A 22,549-nucleotide genomic window follows, 5' to 3' on the forward strand; every position below is an offset into this window, starting at 1 on the left:
ACTTACGCCCCTGGTTGCATAGATTTCCTGCATACTCTGGCAGATTCTTGCATTAGCATAAGTAGGATTCTGTAGGGATGGGCATCATCCATCGATGATTACCAACGAAGGTTAACCACCTATGGCCAATGGTTTTGCCATCGATGGTGGAGATCCATTGGTTCTCAGCCATCGATGGCTCACTGCCCCGCAATGTTTTTTTCTTTCGTGGTGCCGGGACAATGAGCATAGCTCCACCCTCAGTGTGCCATGTGAAGCCCCGCCCTTAAATGTGATTAACTTGCTGCCCAGGGACTGCTACAGCAGGGCTGCCTATCGGTGGCCGAAACCATTGATAATTTCTTGCCGATGGTTACACACCTTCACGGTTAACTACTGATGGTACTATTGGTGACCATCGATGGTTAACCCACCTATGGCCATCCCTAGGATGCTGCCGGGCAGATGGAAAATCTTCTGACTCAGAATCAGGCCCGTAACGCATAATACTGTATATAGCCTACATGAAAAGGTCAAACCTTCAAAACTAATGCAAGTCCTCTCTCTTTAAACGGCAGAATTGTAAATCCGACATTTTCCAAGCTTGGGCACCTTTTGGGGATAACTTGTCCCTCTCCATCTACTGTAGAACACAATCTATAAGTATCAGGCAGCTAGAGCTGTAGTCACACAACGACTTCCTTTGATTAGACTTCCTCATTGTGTGCTGTGTTCCAGTGTAGGAGACGAGTCACACTGCAGAATAAGTGATGATCATACAGCAATACTGAATTGTACAACCAAACCACCTTAAAGGATAGTGATGGAAATTAAGAAGCAGACACCCAGGTTTTGCATATCCCCTCCCTGATGGGGAGGTAGCCGGAGGCAGCCAGTGACATTTGGAAGGGGCTGGTCTTTTCTGTGAATGAGTGAACAGAGGGTGAAGTCTGAAAGTTTGCACTATACTGTATTATAGACAGAGAGAGACCAGAGACAGAGGCAGCTGCTTCATTGTGGAAATTCATCCCTTCTCAATTACCTGTGGTTACTACTAGGACGGTTTCTGTACTGTGGTGAGTAATAATAGTTTACAATGTGTAATACTGTGCATTAAATTCTGCAGTAGCTTTATCCAAGTCAGAGGCTTTACCACAACTGTCCGTGTATGTGTAATATCTGACCCCACTGATGAAGTAAATACACGAAATCCATTATTTTCTGAGCAGCTTGTGAGTTTAATTCATTTATACATAAAAGTTTTTAAAGTCATAGTAAAAACATGTCAGGGAAACAAAGTCACTGAGAAACTTCTGAGTACGTTTCAATTATCTGTTACAGCTATGTTTAGTTTGATATTGTTTGTGCTGCCTTTATCAGTGTGTCCGGTGCTTTGTAGTTATCATGCTCATATTTGGATAATAATGCATAGAGGTGAGCACTAGCCATAGGAGTTGTATCATCTCTGTCACACTGGAGGCACAGACCAAGGCTTGTGACACAACCAGTAACTGAGAATGTGAGTGTGTGCAGACGTGTAAGTGTATGCAGATGTATTCATTATTTAAATGGTTTCATGAGTTATAGAATGTACATGTGCCTGGCAGATAGTCCCAATTTCTGTGGGTTCCTGCGGAGACGATGGTAAATCGGTCCAGAGCGTCATCATGAAATAGTGATGTGTTAGAACTGGGATCCTGACCTGTTTTATAGCACCATTATAAAGTCTGCATTTGGTTTGTGTGAAAACACCTCTTGCTAAATAGCTGCTTGATGTACAGCTTCCTTCCTGAAACATATAGACATGCAAATACTATCAGTGCATCTGCGCTATAGGAAGCTAGGTTTAACAGATGTAAGCGTTTTCACTGACAGATACATGCAATTTTATTTTACATCTACGAGAAAAACAAAGAGAAATAGATAATACAGCTCTTCACCATTTACATAACGCTACTCGCTATTTGTTGTATAAAGAGCTTTATTTATCAAATATTTTACTGATTAATCTACATCTACAAATATTATTATTATTGCCGTTGATATGAAAGTCGCAACGTTGCGTTGTTCGGTGGGGGAAACAGGATACACATAGCATTGACATACAATGTAGAGAAAATAAATGTAGATATGTACAGCATAGACAGGGCCCTTTTCATAAGAGAGCTTACAGAAGGAATGGCCAATTGGCGGACCCGTATTGATATGAATAGATATGGGATAAGCATATACACAGTGATACATTTAAATAACTGAAAACAAATAAAATAATAATCTGGAACATAATATCGATATTCTTAGGTATTGATATGCGATACTGCACATGCACAATTGTAGTTTACACAGGGTCTGTGTAATCAAACCCACGAATTGCCATCTCCACTAGGGAAGTGGGCCAGGATCTGGAAGGAGATCAATTTCCCATTCGCCAAACTTTGTGAGTGGACTGATTTGACAGAACTATACATTTGGCATTGGGATCCAATGGGTAGATCCGATGAAGCCCTGTTAGTGTGGACACTAAAGTGGTTGTCTGATAGCTGTCATCTGCTCACTGAAATTTACAGGCATAGTACATAATTATCTGATTGATTTTATCTGGATCTTTCTTCAACATGGTGCTTAACTTTGGAGCCACACTCACCAATATTAAGTCAATTTGTATATGTCATTGGTGGTATTAATAATGTGGGCAGCACAGTACATTGTAGAGGATGGACAACATCCCGAAACAATAAGTAAAACCTAGCACAATAATGTGTTATCACACATAGCATATTACAGTGTATCAGTGAGGCAGCAGGGCAGCATGGAGTGAGATAGCAGGGCAGCATGGAGTGAGGCAGCAGGGCAGCATGCAGTGAGATAGCAGGGCAGCATGGAGTGATGCAGCAGGGCAGCATGGAGTGAGGCAGCAGGGCCGCATGGAGTGAGGCAGCTGGGCAGCATGGAGTGAGGCAGCAGGGCTGCATGGAGTGAGGCAGCAGGGCAGCGTGGAGTGAGGCAGCAGGGCAGCGTGGAGTGAGGCAGCAGGGCTGCGTGGAGTGAGGCAGCAGGGATGCCTGGAGTGAGGCAGCAGGGCAGCATGGAGTGAGGCAGCAGGGCTGCATGGAGTGAGGCAGCAGGGCAGCATGGAGTGAGGCAGCAGGGCAGCATGGAGTGAGGCAGCAGGGCCGCATGGAAACTTAGGTCTGCAGACCCGCCACGGTTTTTCCACGCACTGTAGAATTAAAAAGCGGAGCAGTATAAAATGTCTGCACACCAACGTTAGAATTGCTAGTGTGATAAATTTGAAATACAAACATTTTATTATGCTATGCATACCTTTACATGACATATAACACATGTCTGTACAAACCTTGCTGAATTACCTCTGTTGGCTGCCAGGGTGCTTCCCTTTACTTAAATAGGTGAAGTAAAAGTGTCCATATACTAAAATAAACCTCCCAGTCTTATGAGATGAAACCCATCAGTGTACACACTTTCTCTGTAGCCATGTGAGTGATATACCTGGAGACGATGTGTAGGAAAGTGAGTGAAGGGGCTGCCTCCTAGGAGACTTATGCAGAATTCCTACCAGACTCGTTCATGTGGTAAATGGTCATTATGTCACAGATGTTCAAGTAGTCAGAGGACTGTGTTGTTTAATATACATAGCCACAAGCCCAAGTTTCCCAGTGATGCACGTATATAACTGTACTTATGATTAATGGTGAACCATTATATTTTTATATATATACTGTGTATTTCCAGACACCAATACCCAAACAATTAGACATTTTAAGTGCACATATTGCATTCATAATAATGCAGGCTTCTAAGACAAGAGAGACTAACACGGGCCATACATCTCTGGCTCAAATTCGCGCTTCTGCTGATCCAACCCGGCAGATCGGGGAAATTCAGCACATAACAAATCCCCCACTTGCCGAGTCCGACCGTTTCCGAGTCAGGATCAGGGAATCGAGATTGTTCACCATATTGAACATTCCCGGTTCCCCGACCCTGTCGTTGCCACAACAGGGATTTATGGCAGTCAGTCGCAGATGTATGGGGCCCTTTAACTGAGGCATGAGGCCTGCGTTCTTACTTTGCTTCTATTCCGATGTGTACAGCTATTGTTCAGATAGCTTAGCAGCATTTTTCTTTTTTCTTGTCTGTCTTTATGAGGGGGAAACTCGTCAAACAACTAACATATGTGATATCCATCACTACCGTTTTTGAAGATCGATGTCACATATGTTAGTAGTTTAAATGTACTGCTGAAGTATCTAAGATCACATATGCTCTTGGGGTGCATCTTTTTCCAACTCACAGCGGAGGCAGCAGTGTCGTTGGCTGAACTAATATTCATGAGAATCCAGTCTGTTGATTTACTAGGAAAAGGTGATATCAGCAAGGTATGAGGCGATCCCTGGCTCATGCATCAGTGATGCCATTCGTTTCTAGTGAATTGATAGAATGAATGGCTGACTCCACTTTGTATTGGTGATAGGGTACAGTTTATGTTTAGGCTTTAGAGACAGCTCCACTGTTTTTGAAATAAAGGTCTCTGTATCCTACTTCGGATCTCCAATGCATTTTTTTCCCTGTTGGGTTACACCCCTATGGGAGGGCAAAGGTAAAAGTAATTAGAGAACAACATAGATTCTTGCCCATACCTCCAAATTTGCAGATCCCAAAAGAGGCGGAGCTTATACTAAGGGGTTTATTTACTAAGGAGTGCTAGGAGACAGAGTGAAAAGTGATAAGAAAGTGATAAGGTGCCAGCCAATCAGCTCCAAACTGTCATTTTTCAAACACAGCCTGTGAGATGACAGTTGGGAGCTGATTGGCTGGCACCTTATCACTTTCTTATCACTTTTCACTCTGTCTCCTAACACTGCTTAGTAAATAGACCCCTTAATCTGGCAGAGTTTCACCTAAAATTGGGTGTTTCTGGGTAGATGGTGGTGGGGCTTTGGCGGAGAGGGGATTATCGTGTCCTGATTTTGCATGTCTATATGTTGGAATGCGTGCATGGATTCTTAAGGGTGTAACTAGATTGTTCACATATTTTGAAAAATGCCTGAGCTTCAATGAAGATAAATATTTTTTTTTACTTCTGATGCATTTTCCATTAATCATCTTGGTTCAAGTGGCAGCTATTTTAATTCAATGACAAGATATCAGCAATGTTACTTTTGGGTTAAGCATCTGCCATGCAAAATACAAGCACCGTCTCATGGCTTGGGGTATTCCGATAGGACAGATGAACAGATTTAAAGAAAAGGATGTTCTTTTGTAAACTCCAAGTTATGTTGCATTTATTCTACAGTTGTGACATTTCTGTAGAGTGACGGTTGCATGGAAAACTGATTCATACCAGATGTTGTGGAAAAGTTTACTTTTAAAACTAACAGCTTTAATTCGTGATTCATGCCCTAATACAAGGAATTCTAGATGATTGTGCATGATGTTAGTCATGTGTTTCTGATTTATGTATGAGCACGCATGGTATTGTAGCAATAGTGGGAGATTTGTCAAGAGGGCGTTTATAAGTCTTGTCTACCTCTCAGACTGATAAGGTGACCCAAACATGTTTGGAGATTTCTAATCATTTATTTTTCTAATATCTATTAAAAGTGTCAGCCACAGTTTGAAAAGTGCAGCCATATAGGCTATTCTTTACGGGTATTACACCAACTTGTGCACATAAGACCCTTTCAAGAGTTTTAAAGTATATTTGTCACCTATATACAGTGGAAGCTACCAGTTTGTCAGCTAGGAGCTAGTAACATCACTGAGGAACAAGCTAGGATGTGCCCTTGATACGCATCACAAAAGTTATTGGTTTTTGAATTGGTGATCTTAGATGTGTGGTATGTCCAGCGTACATCAAGAGGCACATCTACCATCTGCTCTCAGGAGACACCTCTGTAAACTAGAAGTGCTGTTAGGTTTGCTAGAAGGTGAGATAGTTTACATGAGGCCCAGAATGTGGTAACAGGTTGTGTAAAATTTGTAGATTTATTAACAACTACAGTATTGGTTGGTTTCCATAAGAATTAAAGTCCAAAAGGGCCATCATTCTCTACTGTCAGTATGCACCATTTTACAGTACTCGATTTGAAGATACATAGGTAGTATAACAGGTATGTAGTTGGTCAAGACGCCGGCGGTCAAAATCCCGGTGCCAGAATCCGGACAGCAGTCTTATTCCCAGCCCCAGAATCCTCACTGCCGATATCCTGATGGTGAGGATTAGGGTTAGGCACTAGAGGGAGGGTTAGGGTTAGGCTGCAGGAGGGGAGGGTTAGGCTGTGGGAGAGGACGGTTAGGGTTTGGCTGCAGGGAAGGGAAGTGTTAGGGTTAGGCTGCGGGGAAGGAAAGAGTTAGGGTTAGGTTTAGGCTGCGGGAAAGGAGGGTCGGGTTAAGGTAAGGGTTATAACAATTACAAAATTCTGTTGGGATTCTGACTGCCGGGATGTCGCTGTATGTATTCTGACCATTCCTGACCGCCAATTCACATTACCTCGGCAAAACAAACACTTATTGCCATATTAATACTCACATTCGGCTCTCTCACCACAAACTATTGGTTGGTTGTGTTAGCATTAGCTACCTGCAAAAACATCAGTCAGATGCACATATAGCTGTGTGACTAGTCTTGCATATTCCTAGCTAGTGGTCATGATGTGCAACTTGTCTTGTATAATTCTTTTTTTTTTTTTTTGTCTTAAGGGGCCTATCCATTAGACAACTTTTTAAAAGATCCGACCAAAACCAGGAGGTTTTGGACGCATCGTTCAAAAATTCGTCTAATGTATAGCCGGCAAGGACCAGCGATACGCGTGCACGCTGGGTCCTTGCCGACCCCGACTATCTGCCAAACATGCTGGTCAACCTGACGACAGTCGTCAGATTCCACATTTTTGCAGATAGGGAGGTCGGTCTCCTGCACTGAATGACGTTCAGCGAACGCTGTTCAGTGCGGGCACCACACCCGGCGACCTGAAGGACTGAACATTAGACGTTCAGTTTTTCAGGTCACGTAATGGATAGGCCCCAAACAAACACTGGATCCATTTGTTTAAAGAACATTTAACCCGTTTGGGATATTTATTTCTATCTGATCTTAAAAAATATTCTTCAAGTAGCAGAAGTGTTTAGTATGCTGTGTGTCCTCCATGTATGCTAATTTGTGTAAAGCAGAGAATGAGGACTGAGCTTTTCTGTGATAGCCTGGTTACACTGATCCTGTTATCATGAAGCACTGCCGAGCACTGACACTTTCAGAGTCCTCTCTAACAAGAGGTCCAATCAGCTCATATGCCAATTTTATTTATTATTTATTAACATAGCGCAACATATTCTGTTGCGCTTTACAATTGGAAGCATGAATAGAACAAAACTGGGTAATAACAGACAGCTATATAGGTAGGAAGGCCCTGCTCGCAATCTTGCAATCTATAGGGAAATAGGCATTGATACACAACGATAGGTGCTATATATTGCATTTTGGTCCAGCTAGAATGCAGAGTTTCAGGTGGGCTGTATGATCCAATCACACAGGAATGTCGGCCAAATGTCAGGAGGATGTGAAAAAAAGACAATGTGTGAGGTTAAAGGTGGGTACACACCTGACAGATATATCTGCAGATGATGGTCATTCATACACACTGAACGACCATCATCTGCATGCTGCAGCGCGTACCGGCGGCTGGGGGGTCGGGTAGGGAGCATCTCCTAATCGCGGGAAGACGTGGCCATGCCCCCTTTGAGAAAAAAAAAAATTGCGGAGCTGGGGAGGGGGGCGCTGTGTGCTCCTCAGCCTGGCGCACAGCCAATGGGGGGCGCGATCAGCGTGATCGCTCCCCCCTTTGGCATAGGAGACTGCTCGGGCTGCTGCTTTAGCAGCCTCGGACAGTCTCCCAGTGCAGCCCAGAACATAGCAGCGTGTGCTGGGCTGCTGTGGATGGGGAGCTGTGCCGGACCCGGGTAAGTAGTACCCACTCGCGGCTCCCCCCCTCTCTGCACCCCTGTGTACGGGCGATCGGCTGATCACCTGTACACACTGCCGATGGACAGATATATCTGCAGACATATCTGTTCATTGGCTGTGCAGCACAGCCAATGCGATATGTCTGTGAACGACGTTGTTCACAGACATATCGTCTGTACACAGTGTCCGACGGGGGCACGATATATTGGCCGATCAATTGATCGGCCAATATATATCGGCCAGTGTGTACCCAGCTTAAGTGTGGACTGTGAAAGGGGATGTAATTACATATGGAAGCTCAAAAGGTTATGTGGGCGGTTCTAGAATCTGATAAGCTTGTCTGAAGAGGTGAGTTTTCAGGGAATGCTTGAAGGTTTGAAGACTAGAGGAAAGTCTTATCGTGCATGGTAGGGCATTCCACAGAGTAGGTGCAGCCCGAAAAAAGTCCTGTAACTGTGAATGGGAGCAAGTAATGCGTAGAGATGATCCTGCAGTGATTGACATTATGGTCACAGGAAAATACCAACCCCCAAACACTAAGCTCTAAGATATATCAAGATCTTCTAAGGGACCATAGAAGATGTGGCATCAGTAGCAATGATTCCCAATAGTTAGGCACCAGCAGTAATTTCTATGTTTATGAGCTCTATGGCTCCTGAGACTTGTTCCTTTACTCTAGAATGGGAAGGAGTCTGAATGATTTGTGTTTAAGATCAATAACAGTCACCAAATAATCACCTTCAGCTAAACAGTCAAGTGCAATTTGGGATGTAGTCACCATCAAGACGGTCGGGATGCCAGCGCTCAGAATACCGGGCGTTGGAATCCCAACAGCAGTCGGAATCCCGGCTCCAGAATCGGCATCCTGATGGTAAGTATTAGGATTAGTGGTAGGGTTAGGTTTAGCGATTAGGGTTAGGCACCAGGGGGGGGCTAGGGTTAGGCTGTAAGGGGGGGGGGGGTTAGGGTTAGGCTGCGGGAAAGCTGGGTTACAGTTATGGGAAGGGTGAGGGGTTAGGGTTAGGACACTTGCCTACTTGTGTCGGGATTCTGACTGTCGGGACGCCACTGTCAGTATTCTGACCACCGGGATCCCATACCCAAACCGTGCAATACAATTGACTATGAATTATGTTGATTTACAACTCTGACGCTCACCCTCACATTTTCCAACTCATCTGATAATTTCTATCGGACATGTTTTAGGGCCACGCACTTTGTCATATACCATTGCCTGAAATTGCTGCAGAGCATGTATAGGTAACGCCTACATTAAGCTCTCAGGAAACATTTCTACAAACTAGACAAAGTCTCGAGACGTTAGGTGGAAAAATCTGAAAATACGCCTTACGCAAAAGTGTAAACACCACATCCACCTCCTAACACTTCACTATCTATAAATGTTTCTATTTTCTATTGAAATACTGCTTGGTTTACTCTAATTTATGGCTTAAATGAGTCATCAGTGAGAAGACATCTGGATTTTTTTTTCATTACGTGTTACTTATCTATGTATAAAGTTTTTATTACATCACACGAAATGTGCCTATATCTCGGACCATGGAGAGAGCTGCCCATGGGACTAGGTTAGGGAAAAACATTTACAGCAAGTCCAAGCGATCCTCTATTTAAAAGAGTACTGTGTAACACTAATATGCTCATTACAAAATCATGTTTTAACAATACTTATTTTTACAAGATTCCAATTTTCCTATTACTTACATTTTAAAACCATTATTTTAATTGTATAGTAAACCATGCAGGAATTAAAGGAGAGCTGAAAATGTAACAATGGGTTGCCGAAGAGACCATACCATAAAATTATACAGTCTTGAAAAGTTATATTAATAATATAGTCTTGGAAAGTTGCATATGTATTAATGAGATCTAACAATGCATTTTACCGTAAGGCAATATAACATTTTTGAGGGTTTTTGGTATAGACATTAATGCAGAACTAAAAGGGCCTATGCTGCGACTTTGCTCTGGAACAAACCAGTCAACTAAAGACTTAACAATAATGTATTAGTAACATATACAGCATTAATATGGGGAAGAACAATGCAGACACATACTGGGCAGGATGCATTAATGCAGATTTTGCGGTCAAACTTGCGAAAATGAAAAGCTCTGGAAAGCGATACATTCCGGGGCTTGGATGCAGTGGGTAACTCCATCTTTAGATGGCGTTGCCCAATAAAGCCTATGGGCTTATATTCACAATTAACCATAAGAGGGATCCAATCAGATCCTTCCCAGCACCCCCCGTGGCAGAAGGACTTCTAGGTCTTAAACTCAGAAGTCCTTCTATCGCAAAGTATAGCTCTTACCAGGAAAGCTGTCTTTTGACATTTTATTCAAGCATTACGGCATCATGCATCCGACCCACTGATATCAAACAAAATCATAGTCATGGAAGTAGCTTCTATTTTTATATGGACACTAGCTGAAGCTTTTAAGTTATATTATGTGATGTCATCCAAATCCATCCAGTGGAAGGCTCAGAACAGGCTCCCTAGGTCAAAGTTCTGCTCAGGGCACTCCGCCGTGAGGCCCGACCTGGACCCCAACCACTCCATTAGGCATCCCAGACCAATTGTCACCCCTCAGTAAAGTTTTCATCCAAATCCATCCAGTGGAAGGCCCAGAACAGACAGCCAGGGTCAAAGTTCTGCCTAGCATCCCTGGGTCAAAGTTCTGCCCAGTGCACACCCGACAGGAGGTCCGACCGGAACCTCAACACTCTAACATGTCATCTGGGATCCAATGTTACCACTCTATGAAGTTTTCATCCAAATCCATCCAGTGGAAGGCTCAGAACAGGCTACGCGGGTCAAAGTTCTGCTCAGCATACACCAACGGGAGGTCCGACCGGGATCCTAACCCCCCTAAAACCTGGCCAGGATCCGACTGGACCACCTCGCGTTGGTTTCATCGCAATCGATGTGTCCTAATGCATAACCGGACTAACAAATAAACAAACAAACAGACCAATGAATTTTGTATATAACATATGATGCTTTGCAGTTACAATCGTGAATCAGTTTTCATTCAGCTAATATATCTCATCTCTTTTTTTGTTGAATCTTACGAAAAACTTGTGCAATTTCCTTGTCCTGCTTGGTAGATACCATAAACTGTTCCAGACTTGTATTGATGAACTTGGAATTGTCTCGTAGACAGCAAAGTAGCATCTGCAGACAGTGTAGACTCAATGGGCGGTATTCAATTTTATCGCCCTCCCTATGCACCAGACAGGAGCTATTCAATTGTTGCTCCTGTTGGGCGCGATCAGCTGCGGGCGCACCATTTCAGCTCGCAGTCCCAGGGGGGTTGCAAACTGAAATGGGCGAAAAGTGACCTGTTTGGGCGCCCAAACAGCACTTTTCGTGATCGCGTCCAGCACTTTGATCGGGGGTAGCCATTTTACGCGTCTAAACCCGACCTCTATGGGCACGATCAGCGCAAAAATCTGCAACAATTGAATAGCGCCACGCGATCTCCCGTCAGGATCTGGCGCGCTATAACAATTGAATACCGCCCAGTCAGTGTTTGCTGTGTTTTATTGAGTCATACAGTGACCAAAAATTTGGATCATACTATAACTTCCAGGAATCCTTCCTGTGCATTTTGGCATTCTTATTAGCATCATAGTTTGATATCTCTTACACTATCTATACTAGAAATCCACCGGTTCTAGATATATAGTGGTCCAATCGGGGGAAGCAAGAAGCGATTTGTGTATCTCTAGCCAGAATTCCTAGGATGAGGCTTACACATTCACTTAAAAAAATGTTTCTTTTGTTTTTCAACTAGTAACAAGGGGGTACATAGAAAAGGGAGGGGAGGTGGGCAAACAGGATAGAGGGGAGGGGTATACAGATTCCAAGAAGGTCAACCAATACATGAATATAGTCCACAGTCTAGATTAATATCACAAATATACAGGCAAGTAATTTGCAGCGTACATCGTGTCACATAGTTATGGCAAAATGGTGTTTTCCTGCTCCATTGGTAAGACACTCATAACATGGGAACCGTTTCATAATTGGGGATACTGTGTAAGTTGAGGACGGACAGTCAGTCGTCTCCATCTGAAAGCTTCTATGGATTTTGACTAAAACCATAGCTATAGCGGGTGTGAGGGTTACTTACTCCCACAGCTGGGCTATAGTTGCCTTTGCTGCAATAAGAATGTGCCCAAGTAGTTGTTATATTTCGGAACTGATGTCAGATAGAGGTGCAGTAATAAAACTTTCGGGGATCAGGGCCAAGATAAACCCTGAAACTTGGAAGACTATGTTCTCAATCTCTGTCAAGAAGAATCCCAAGGAAGACCAAGAGGATTGTAGAATTTCACCAGCCTGACTACAGTTGGCCAGAATTTTGTCTGGGTAAGTCATATTTTATGCTTTTTCCCTGAAATAAGGTACATCCTGTTGATAAGTTTAATGAACATCTCCCTCTGGTTGGTTCACCTGGACATTTAGAATTCCACTAGTAAAATCCTATTCCATTTGCCATCCTCCAAGGTCAGCTGGAGATTATTCACATTTAATATGAATAGTGAGTCACTCAAGTACTTAACTCAGGAGTATATTTTACCACCTACTCCTGGTGAGTAAACATTCACTTTCTACTTCTCTCCAAATACCTTGTTATAGGAGACCTCTTCCTGAATTATTTATAGAAGAAACTTCTTAGGCTTCTACTCGCACAACTCTCTCTAATACACGTTTCAGACATAAACCTCGGCTCGGGCACTGAACACAGGTTGAAGCCAAGGTTTCAATATTTACCTGATTTCACACCTGGGTGATGGACCTGGGTTATTCCCAGTTCGTCACCCTTCACACTGCACCAGGGTCTTCCTGTGACCTGGGTCTGTCTCACAGTGGACACTTGGAAATGATGTAATTACCAAGCACTACAGGGCCCAGCAATCATGTAATTACCAAGCGCTACAGGGCCCAGCAATCAAGTCCCTTAAGGCAAAACCCGGGTCATCAAGACCCAGGTCATGCCTTTCAGACATAAGCCGGGTCACTGACACAGGTTGCAAATCGTGGGAATAACCCTGGTTGATTGCATGGTCGTGGACACGGGTCTGTCAATCTGGGTCAGACCCTTTCACACATAAGCAGGACCTGGGTTGACATTATCTCCAACCGTACACTGTTATACCCCTTTTCCACTACTGCAATAACCCGGGCTATTGCCAGGTCTACCTGGGTCGCGGCTCAGTGCAAAAGGGTCCCTGAAAAATAAGCCGGGTCAAGTGACTTGGTAATTCAACCTAGGTAGCTACCAGGGTCGGACTCAGGATGGACCCGGGTAATTGTGCTGTGTTAACGGCACAACATGGGTTATCTGACCTGGGTCATGCCTAAAATGAGCTGATTGGTGGTTGTGGAGCAGCCACCTCCCACTTTTTATGACCTCACAAGTTTAGCAAGGCAGACCCGGGTTCAGTGTGAATGGGGCTAACCTGGGAATAACCCAGATCGAAGGTGCAGTCAGGGGCGTATGTATAATGGGTGCAGGGTGCAGGGTGTGCTGTGTACACGGGCCCTCGGGTCCAGGGGGGCCCGCACCGCACACCCTGCACCCATATTATCTAAAACTTACCTCTCCAAGGTGTAGAATCGGGTGTCCTAGCGCCATTTAAAATGCTGTAAAATGCCTGCTGCTGGCATTTTTTCGGCATTTTGCACATGCGCAGTGAGGAAATTACCAGAAAAAATGGTGGCAGCGCCATTTCCCCGTTGACCTGCACATGCGCAGTAGACTCAGGACACACTGTAATGCCCAGAGTCTACTGATGCTGCAGTGGCCGGCCAGCCGCGTCAGTCGACTGCCGACCGCCGGGGAGAGAGGAGGGGCCCCGGAAGGGGAATGCACACGGGCCCCCTCCTCTCTTAAGATTCCCCAGGGTGCAGTGTAAATGGGGTATGACCTGGGTTGGAACCATGTCTGAAAACCCAGTCGGACCCAGGTTTTTAGTGGAAAAGGGGTATTAGTTGGAAGTTCCGAGTCACTGGAAGACCCGGATCTGGTGTGAACGATGACAACTCAGGAATAACCCGGGTCCATCACCCAGGTGTGAAAGGGGGTAAGTACTGAAACCCCGGCATCAACCCGTGTTCAGTGTACAGGGTCCGAGCCAGGTTGAAGCTGGGGTTTATGTGTGAAAGAGGTGTAAAAGGGGTATGACTACAATGTGTACTCTGTCAAATCTTGCATTGTAATTTGGCTGTAGGAAGAGATTGTGGTAGATATTCTCCAATAGGCATGTGAATAGACATGCTGGTAAACTGGTGATAAAATAGCAGTAAAAATATTACAGCGGTCAGTATTGCTGCCCCACCCAGTGCTGGAACCATGTTTTCCTGGTGTTTCATCCTCAAGTCCAAAAACATATTGGTAGGTTATTTGTATACTTACTGACTAAATGAAACCTATTGTGTGTGTATGTGTGGTATAGAATTCAGATTGTAAATTCCACTACGTCACAGACTGGTTTGCATTATTAAACGTTCTCTGCACAGATGTGTGTATGTATATTGTCGATATGTAAATAAAGGTTAATATGATTTAATAACATTCTGTAAACATGAGTATTTATTTTAGCATTTTATGAAATAAACCATTTATATAAATGTATATTACTCCAACAAATAGTTTATAAGTCTAAAAAAATCAAATCTGCGTTTATTAGAGCGCACATATTCAAATGTGACTTTTTTTCTTTGAATGATCAATTATTTTTCATTAGTTGTCCTGTTTGATTTCAAAAGTTGGTGACATCTCCTTTGCCCTCTTACCACCTAGTCTTTCTGTTATTACCCATTCTTGTTTTAATACAAGTTTGTTCCCAATTGTAAAGGACAACGGAATATGTTGGAATTATATACAGTAAGTAATTGTTAATAATGGTTAATAATAAATCACTGCAGTGGCATCACTAGGATCGGTAACACCCAGGCCCTGATTCAGAACCGCTCGCTGTTGGAGGCAGCTCGCAGGTGTGAAGGACAGTTTTTTTTGTGTGTCCGGCATTCTGGCCGCTCGCTAAGCTGTGGGTGACCACCCACAGCTTTAGCGAGCGGCCAGGTGATGGTCACGATGGTCGCGACCATTGTGCTTGCGACGAGACCCTTGTGGTAGGGCTTTGTCTGCCGCACGCCCCAGTGAGCTTCCGGCTCTAATAGAGCCGGAAGCTCACTACTGACATCACTCGTGATGTCAGTAGGTCCGCCCACAAACGGCAGGCGTTCGTGTGCGCAATGCATTGCGCTTGCAAGCGGGTCTGCATCAGGCCCCCAGTGCGGCAATTAGCTCCCTTCTCGTGCCAAAGGCACATGCGTCCGAATTTTGGTGTCAGCCTCTCGGAGGCACCCTCTGCTGCCCCCTTGGGCCTCCACTAATTCACTATATTTTTATGAAACTGCTTTAAAATAAGTTACTATCCAAAGTAAAATGATTGTAGTTTTATTGCATGCAGCAGACATCTGAAGTGTTAATATGTCTGTCATGAATTATAGAAAAGCTTTTAGGGTAGAAAATGTAAATGGAAGCCGTATTGTCTGTCTTTGTTTTATTAATCATCATACTTTCCCCTTATTTAAAAGATAATTAGACTATGCATGTTCTTCTTTTGATATTCCCTAATTAAGAATGTTAATCTGAGCATGCATGGGGAATAGAAGATGGTGCAGCCATAATCATGGTCCCATTGAGGGCCGTATTCAATTAGGTGCGAAAAGCCATTTTCGGCGATAAAGTTTCACGAGTGACGTCATTTCACCATGCGAAAAGTTTCCTCTGTATTCAATTCCGGAGATTTTTCACCGGTGTGGAAACTCAATGCAATGGAATCGGCGAAAAAGTTTTGCCTATGAATAGATGTCGAAAAAAAGTGCAGAATTGGGGTTTTGGGGTGCAAACTTCGGAAAACCCCCTGCACCCTTGAGACAGTCCCCAAAGGTAAACTGCGTCAAAAAAGTTTAAAAAATATTTTAGATCACCACAAAAAAGTACTTTCATTTTGGGGGTGAAAAATACCAAAGTTGGGGGACAAATTTAAAAACTAGCAAAATAGACTCCAAGGGGGTCCCCAAGTATGCCCCAGGTGTTTTTAAGTTTGCAGGTGGTTGCGGCAGGTGGATTTTTTTACGTTTTTTAAAACTTCACTTTAGCAACTTCAAAATATGCTAGCGCCCATTTTCATGTACCCCAAATTTGCTGGGACTACTTATTTTCTGCAAAAAAACTGCTAAATGCTATTCTTCACCACTTATTTAATATGCTAATTAGCAGCTATTGAGAGCATTTAAGTACCCCAAATACCTTCAGCAGGTCAGTGCATCTTTTGGGGGGTGTCAGGCTGATTTCCCCAAATCTGACAGCACTTTTTGCCTCTTTGCGTTTCGCCAGGTCCCGTTTTTAGCCGATGTCTAATTGAATAAGAGGATAAGCGGGGACGAGCGCGATACTTTTTCGCATGGAAAACCAGCGATGTCGACGAAAAGTCCGGCATGCAAAAAGTACGGGACTTTTCGCACCTAATTGACTATGCCCAGAGGACTGGCAGCATGAGATCATTTTGCTGTGATAAACTATTGCAAAACTTAAAGACAAAAGGATATACTGACCAGTGGACAGAAGTATAGACAAATGTTGATTAACAATCTCTATAACTGGATATTAATTAAGGCTTGTTTTGCGTATAATCATCATGAGGTAGAAAAATTAAACTACCCTTTTCAAACATTTTCCACAGATATGGTGCAATGTTTGTAAATCATATTTAAAGCTAGCCGAATGTGTGATGCCCTGGCCAGTATTTATTTCATCACATTGAAAATGAAAGCAGCAATGCCACACAGAAGTTTGTTTTTAAACTTCACATTTTAAGCATGCAGATTATGCATGTATGGATGGCTATTGGCCATCGATGGTTAGAAACCATCATTGGTTTGCCACTGCTCAACGGGTTCTGATGTTTCCCTACCATTGATAGCAAATGTCCGATGGTGATGTGGTGATGTTTTTTTATTCCTGTCGCATTGCGCTTACCCTGCCCCTGTCGTGCCCCACTTAGAACGGCTCACCTTCTCTGATTGACCCGCCACATTTACGTGTCCCAGCTAGTGATGCCAGTCGATGGTGAACTTTTTGATGGCCATCCCTAATCTCATGTAAAGGCAGTGGGTTTAAGAGGAAGGCCAGGATCTTACAGTACACAGAGCAGAAAGAGCATACGGGGGTGTTTAAGAGGGGTATTCATGAAAGTTGGATAGAGATAAAATTGTAAAAAATAAGGTGCTAACTATCATTTTTCAAACACGGTCTGTACAATGACAGTTAGGTGCAGATTGGTTGGTACTTTATGAACACCCCCCCCAAAAAAAAAACCTTTATGCCGACTACAACATGTGTCATGTGACTGTGGTTGTCATGGTAGTCCATGACACTGTGCAGAAATATAAATCACTAAAGCTGGGTATACACTGAAGCGATGTCATTCCTATTTGGCCAAATCAGAAAGACAAATTGCGCATATCGTGCAATGTGTATGCACAATATACACGCTCCCGTGGTCACATGCAGTGTCGTCAGGTTTGATATGCTACACATTAAATGTGACAATATCGCATGTGGCGCCATGCAGTGTACTGAAGGACGGAACGAGTGATCGTTCCATAGTTCATTGCATCGTTCTGATGTGTACCCAGGATCCGATATGTGGGTACACATCGCCCAGTGTGTACCCAGCTTAACAGCAAGCTAAAGAAGCAAACCAAGAAGTCTCCATGATTTATGCTAAAAGAAAAAAATCCAGAAAACAAAATAAAACATTTTCATGGCATTGCTGCTTTAAAGGAAGGAAGTGTAAGAGGTACAGTACTCCTTGGGAACCTGTGAGACTCACAACTTGGGTTTTACGTTTATTCACAGCTGAGGATTTATAGCCCACGAGTGAGTCTTTAATTTAAACATTTGTCTGGAACATTTGTCTGAGTTTGAAAATATCTGTTTAAAGAACAATGGTTACAGGATGAGTTTGTGCAGAGCTTGCTTTGCAGTTCCAAGGTAAATGTGCTACAAAAGCGACTTGGGAGATGGTGAGCAGAGAAAATCCAGAAATATATAGAAAAACTGGCTAGATAAATGTATAGACTACATATGTTTTTTCCCGTGTTATAGCCTTCTGAAAGTGGTGTTGATTTCTGAAAACTCATTTTTAAATGTTTTATAACAATATTTATGGGGGAATTCAATAGCGATGACCATAAACTACCACGGAAACTGTTGGGAGAAGGAACTTCGTGAGCAGCGCCGTAGATAATTTTTCCTTGCTCTCCATAGAGATGTGAGACAGAATTATAGGTTAGAGATTGTCTACTGGAATGGGAGCAGCTGACATCAAGGTATTGTCTGAAGGCTCATCGCTACCAATCATATTGCCCCTTAGAATGCATTTGCCATTTCTCTACTCAAAGGTACAGTAGCAGACAGAGCTGGATTAAGACCCCAGAGAGTCTCAGGCAAGATACTGGGTGACAATCATTATGTAGACATTGCTTATGTAGAAGCCAAGTTGACGGCACCAGTATGCTGACAATGTTAAAATGTGACTATTACAATTTTAATGGTGTCGCTACTGTGAGCCCTTTTTATCACTATTTATCACAATCACATTTTTAAAGTGGATAATTTTCACCTAAATTCGCAACTTGAAAATTAATATTTTCACGAGAACTTAGCAAGAAGCTCTTGTCGGGAGACGGACACTGATAAGTCCACCATGGCTGATGTGCATGTGCGGCCGATTCCCGGCGCCATTGCCCCTATGGAGGGGGATCCAGTGGATCCATCTCCGGTAAATTTGCATTACAGTAACCCATAGGCTAACTCCATCTTCTCCCTGCACACACAGATCTCCCCTTTTATCTGCTCTTCCCTACCCCAGTTATTTCAGTCCCTTGAGCTCAGTGTTTGCTCCCATTCTGTTGTACCATCCTGGCTGCCCCACCTGCTCTTCTAGTCGGAGTGCACAAATGCCGTCATTCGTTTCCAACTCTGGCTTCCTGTAGCAAGGGTTACCGGGAGTTGTTGTAGGAAAATAATGCATTTAAAATAGGACGCGGCTGGCAGCAAGCAGGCCTCCTGTGTCCCATCAGACCCTAGGTGGGCACCTATATCGCCTTGTCGTTACTCCGCCCCTGGTAGCAGGGTTTACTGCTTGCTTTAGCTGCTAACATGCCTGTTGAATCTGTCTACTCACTTGCTGTTGCATTATCTGCCAGTAGTAAAAGTGATATAATAGTTAGATAACAGGCCTCTAGCTATAAAATGAAGCCTTATCTTACAAATAGTTATCTTGAAGCACCTGACTCAATTATTTATAATATGTTAATTCAAAGTGACAATAAATTTGCTGCAGTAGATTTACCTACAGCATAGTAACCCAGGTATAGTTGCAAAAGTAATTGATTCCTGTTGCAGCTTTCACATAAGTGTTTGTTGTTCATGTCACTTGCAGTCATTTTAACTAAGATACAAATAATGACCCAAAAAATAGCTTCCAAGTGCACTTAGACAGAATCCACCTGGGGCTTGGGAAAGATGATTGGAAATGTGATATATTGAGACAAAACACTGCTCCGATGTTCCACTGCTGTTCTCCTTACTGCTACTACAGGTACCTAGAAGAGTGTGTGTATGTATATGAGCCCATGAAGATTTGCTTGCATATGGATTGGCGGAATGGGGCAGGACAGGGGTGTTCTAACGTAGGTCAGGTACAGTAAGGGCTCAGGAAAAAAACAAATCGACTCCTTGGAAAACCTTATTTGCAGGTGGTCAGGGGCAGGTGCAGATAGCGAATGAAGATAATGGTGACAGTTACTGACACTAGAGAGCTGCTGGCTCTTGTTGGTGCTTTCTTCTGTGCTTATAGATAGATTAGGCTTCTGTGAAAGTGTTTAAACAAATGTATTTGTTTCATTTATTTGTGTGTACGTGAGACGGGCAGATGTTTCTGCTGTATTGTGGAGGTTTTTGTAGTGTATTTAATGGTTAATAACGAATGCATTTGCTACACATAAAAGAAATGGTTTACAACTTGGGCCCAACTGGGACTTAAATGTCTATGAGGTATGTCTGGCACTGAAGTCAATGAAGAAGCGCTGATTGGCTGAGAGAGCCGTTCACACGTCTCTCAGCCAATCAGCACTGCTCCATTGACATCAATGACAGTGACCAGGAGTGACCCTGTCATAGGAAAAACATTGACTGTTTGTGTACAGCATATCCACTGCGTCTACATCTCAATCAGGCCCTATATGTGATGTTTATACAATATAGATTAATATCCTGTAGATAGCAAGATAATAGTGACATCATTCTTTTTGTTCATTTACTATCCGTGTCATATTTAAGCGTTAAACGGTCTACTGTGCTGTTGTTAGGGAAAGGGGCTTATTTAATAGTATTCTGCAATATGTACAAATGCAATGTTGTTATTAAATAAGCACGGTCATTTCTGTACATTATTTTCCATAGTGCCCAAGAGCTCATGGTGTAATATTAATAGCTCTAAGACACATAATACTCCCTTAAATTTCATGTTACTCATTCTTTCATTAATGAGCAATATCTTCACTTCTCTGCTACAGAGTTATAGACAATGTGGAGCTTGAATTAGAGATAAAGAACTTTCTGTCACACTGAGCAGTGTTTTGTGAGTAAGCGTTAGTGCTAAGAGCGCTCTTTGTTACCCAAAGAGGCCTCTTCCAGGCCTGGAGGCGTAATGTGGGGAGACACATTGTGCCTTAAAATAGCCAAAATTGTTTTAATGCTGTGTTCAACACTTTGTTGTTCTCGTTGACCATTTTATTACTGCAGTGCTAGTATTACACTTAGGTTATGGAATCGACACAACATTCTAAACATTATACTGTAAACTGCTCTTATAAAATAATAAAGTTATACTGTAGACATATTTGAGACAGCGAGTGCCACAGTGCACCCCTCAAAAGAGGCTTTGGTCTCATCACGTGGAGTGGCGTGGCTGGGTCACGTTTTGACATGCCATGTTTTACATGGCCCTATTGCAAAGGTTTTATTTAAGCATTTCTTAATTCCAAGCATAATAAATAGTTTAGAGTAGCATTGTGACAGTATCCCACAATTTTGACATTATTCCTGGATTGAAACATAACCTATGCACTAACCTTCCTTACTGTCAGGATGACGATGTTTTTCATTATTTAGAAAAAAAGTCTTGTATAACAGTTTATCATTTAAGCACATAAATAATAGATTGCAGATGGATGCTTTTAAATAATTTAGAAGCCAAACACAATGGAATGTGTTAGCGAGATACTTATGTAGTTGTGCAAAGCACCACACTCTGTCAAAATTATGTCTATGCTGTAGAGAGTTCTCTTAATTTTAATCTTGCTCACCCGTGTGTTTTGAAAATGTGTATATTGATTTTGCATATACCGGAATTGTGTTTTGCTTTGGTTTCAATAAATCAGCTTTTTTAGTTTTTTTTTTTTTTTTAATTTTGGTTACATTTTTTTTCCTTTCAGCAAGCTGAAGTGTTTTAGATCCTTCGGACTTTAGTTTTTAGTTTCAACCCAATTCTACAAGGGCCATGATGCTACAGTTTCCATACACTCTCAATGGCCTTGCGCCAAATCATACATCATTGGCAAGTGCAGTGTGTTGTCCCATATTCAAGACCAGCCTATTGTGCCTACTTAATCTACCTGTCCAAATGCACTAGATAATTATTATTATTTGGAATGTATTTTGTTAGAAAAGGCACAACATGCAAATTGTAAATTATTGTTGGTTATAGCCAAAATCTATGTAGAGGTTTTAGAGTTATTATTTAATAGCTTGATTCTGGACTTGGCTCTGTGCATCAGTTGTTGTTAACATGTCAAGTCAGGCCAGTATAAGCGAGGTTACTAAAAGGACTTCAAAATTAATACTGGCTTCTAATTTGTGGGAGTCCTCTTCATTGATGTCAATGGATGCGCATCAGCTTTGGCTCCTTAACAGATCCTACTCGATCCTGGGTTTCACTGACTGTCTTGTGAATTCAACATTATTTTGTCCATCCCTGTGTCAAGTGGTTGCGATATTAAGACTGGAAAAGTTTTATCAGTCATAGAAACACTTCAGTGCAATGAATAATACCTTTATAGACGAATGGGTATCTTTGTCTTAGATCTCTATTAGCTCCCTGGCATGGATCTGATGGAATGGCATGTTTACAATCTTCTGGCTGCAGACAGGTTCCAGAGCCCAGACACACTTTCTAATAAGCTTACAGTACTAGGTGATTTATCAGATGCTATGTATTTCATGTCTGAGAGTGTGGAACCTTAGGAATTACAGTGTAAAAATGTGATTTTGTTGGACTCTCACACCTACACAGTGGCCACCTGGCTCTTATTTGCAGAGGCAGCGCCAGTTATATAAAATAATTCATTTTTTTTTTTTATTTTATTGCCCTAGCAGCTTCTACTAACAGACAGTTGGAGCCCTACATTTACCCAAACT

General features: G+C 42.7%; 1 protein-coding gene across 1 annotated transcript in view; it reads left to right on the forward strand.

Moving 5' to 3' along the window:
- Window positions 1-930: 930 nt before the first annotated feature.
- LOC148501081 (leukocyte antigen CD37-like) overlaps window positions 931-22,549 on the forward strand; it is a 100,857-nt gene continuing 79,238 nt past the window's right edge. The window contains exon 1 of the mRNA XM_088451000.1: window positions 931-1,055. The gene's annotated coding sequence lies outside the window, so the exon portion shown is untranslated. The remainder of the gene's footprint in view (window positions 1,056-22,549) is intronic.

Source organism: Taudactylus pleione, unplaced genomic scaffold (assembly GCF_031769625.1).
Source record: "Taudactylus pleione unplaced genomic scaffold, aTauple2 ptg000535l, whole genome shotgun sequence".
NCBI lineage: Eukaryota > Metazoa > Chordata > Amphibia > Anura > Myobatrachidae > Taudactylus > Taudactylus pleione.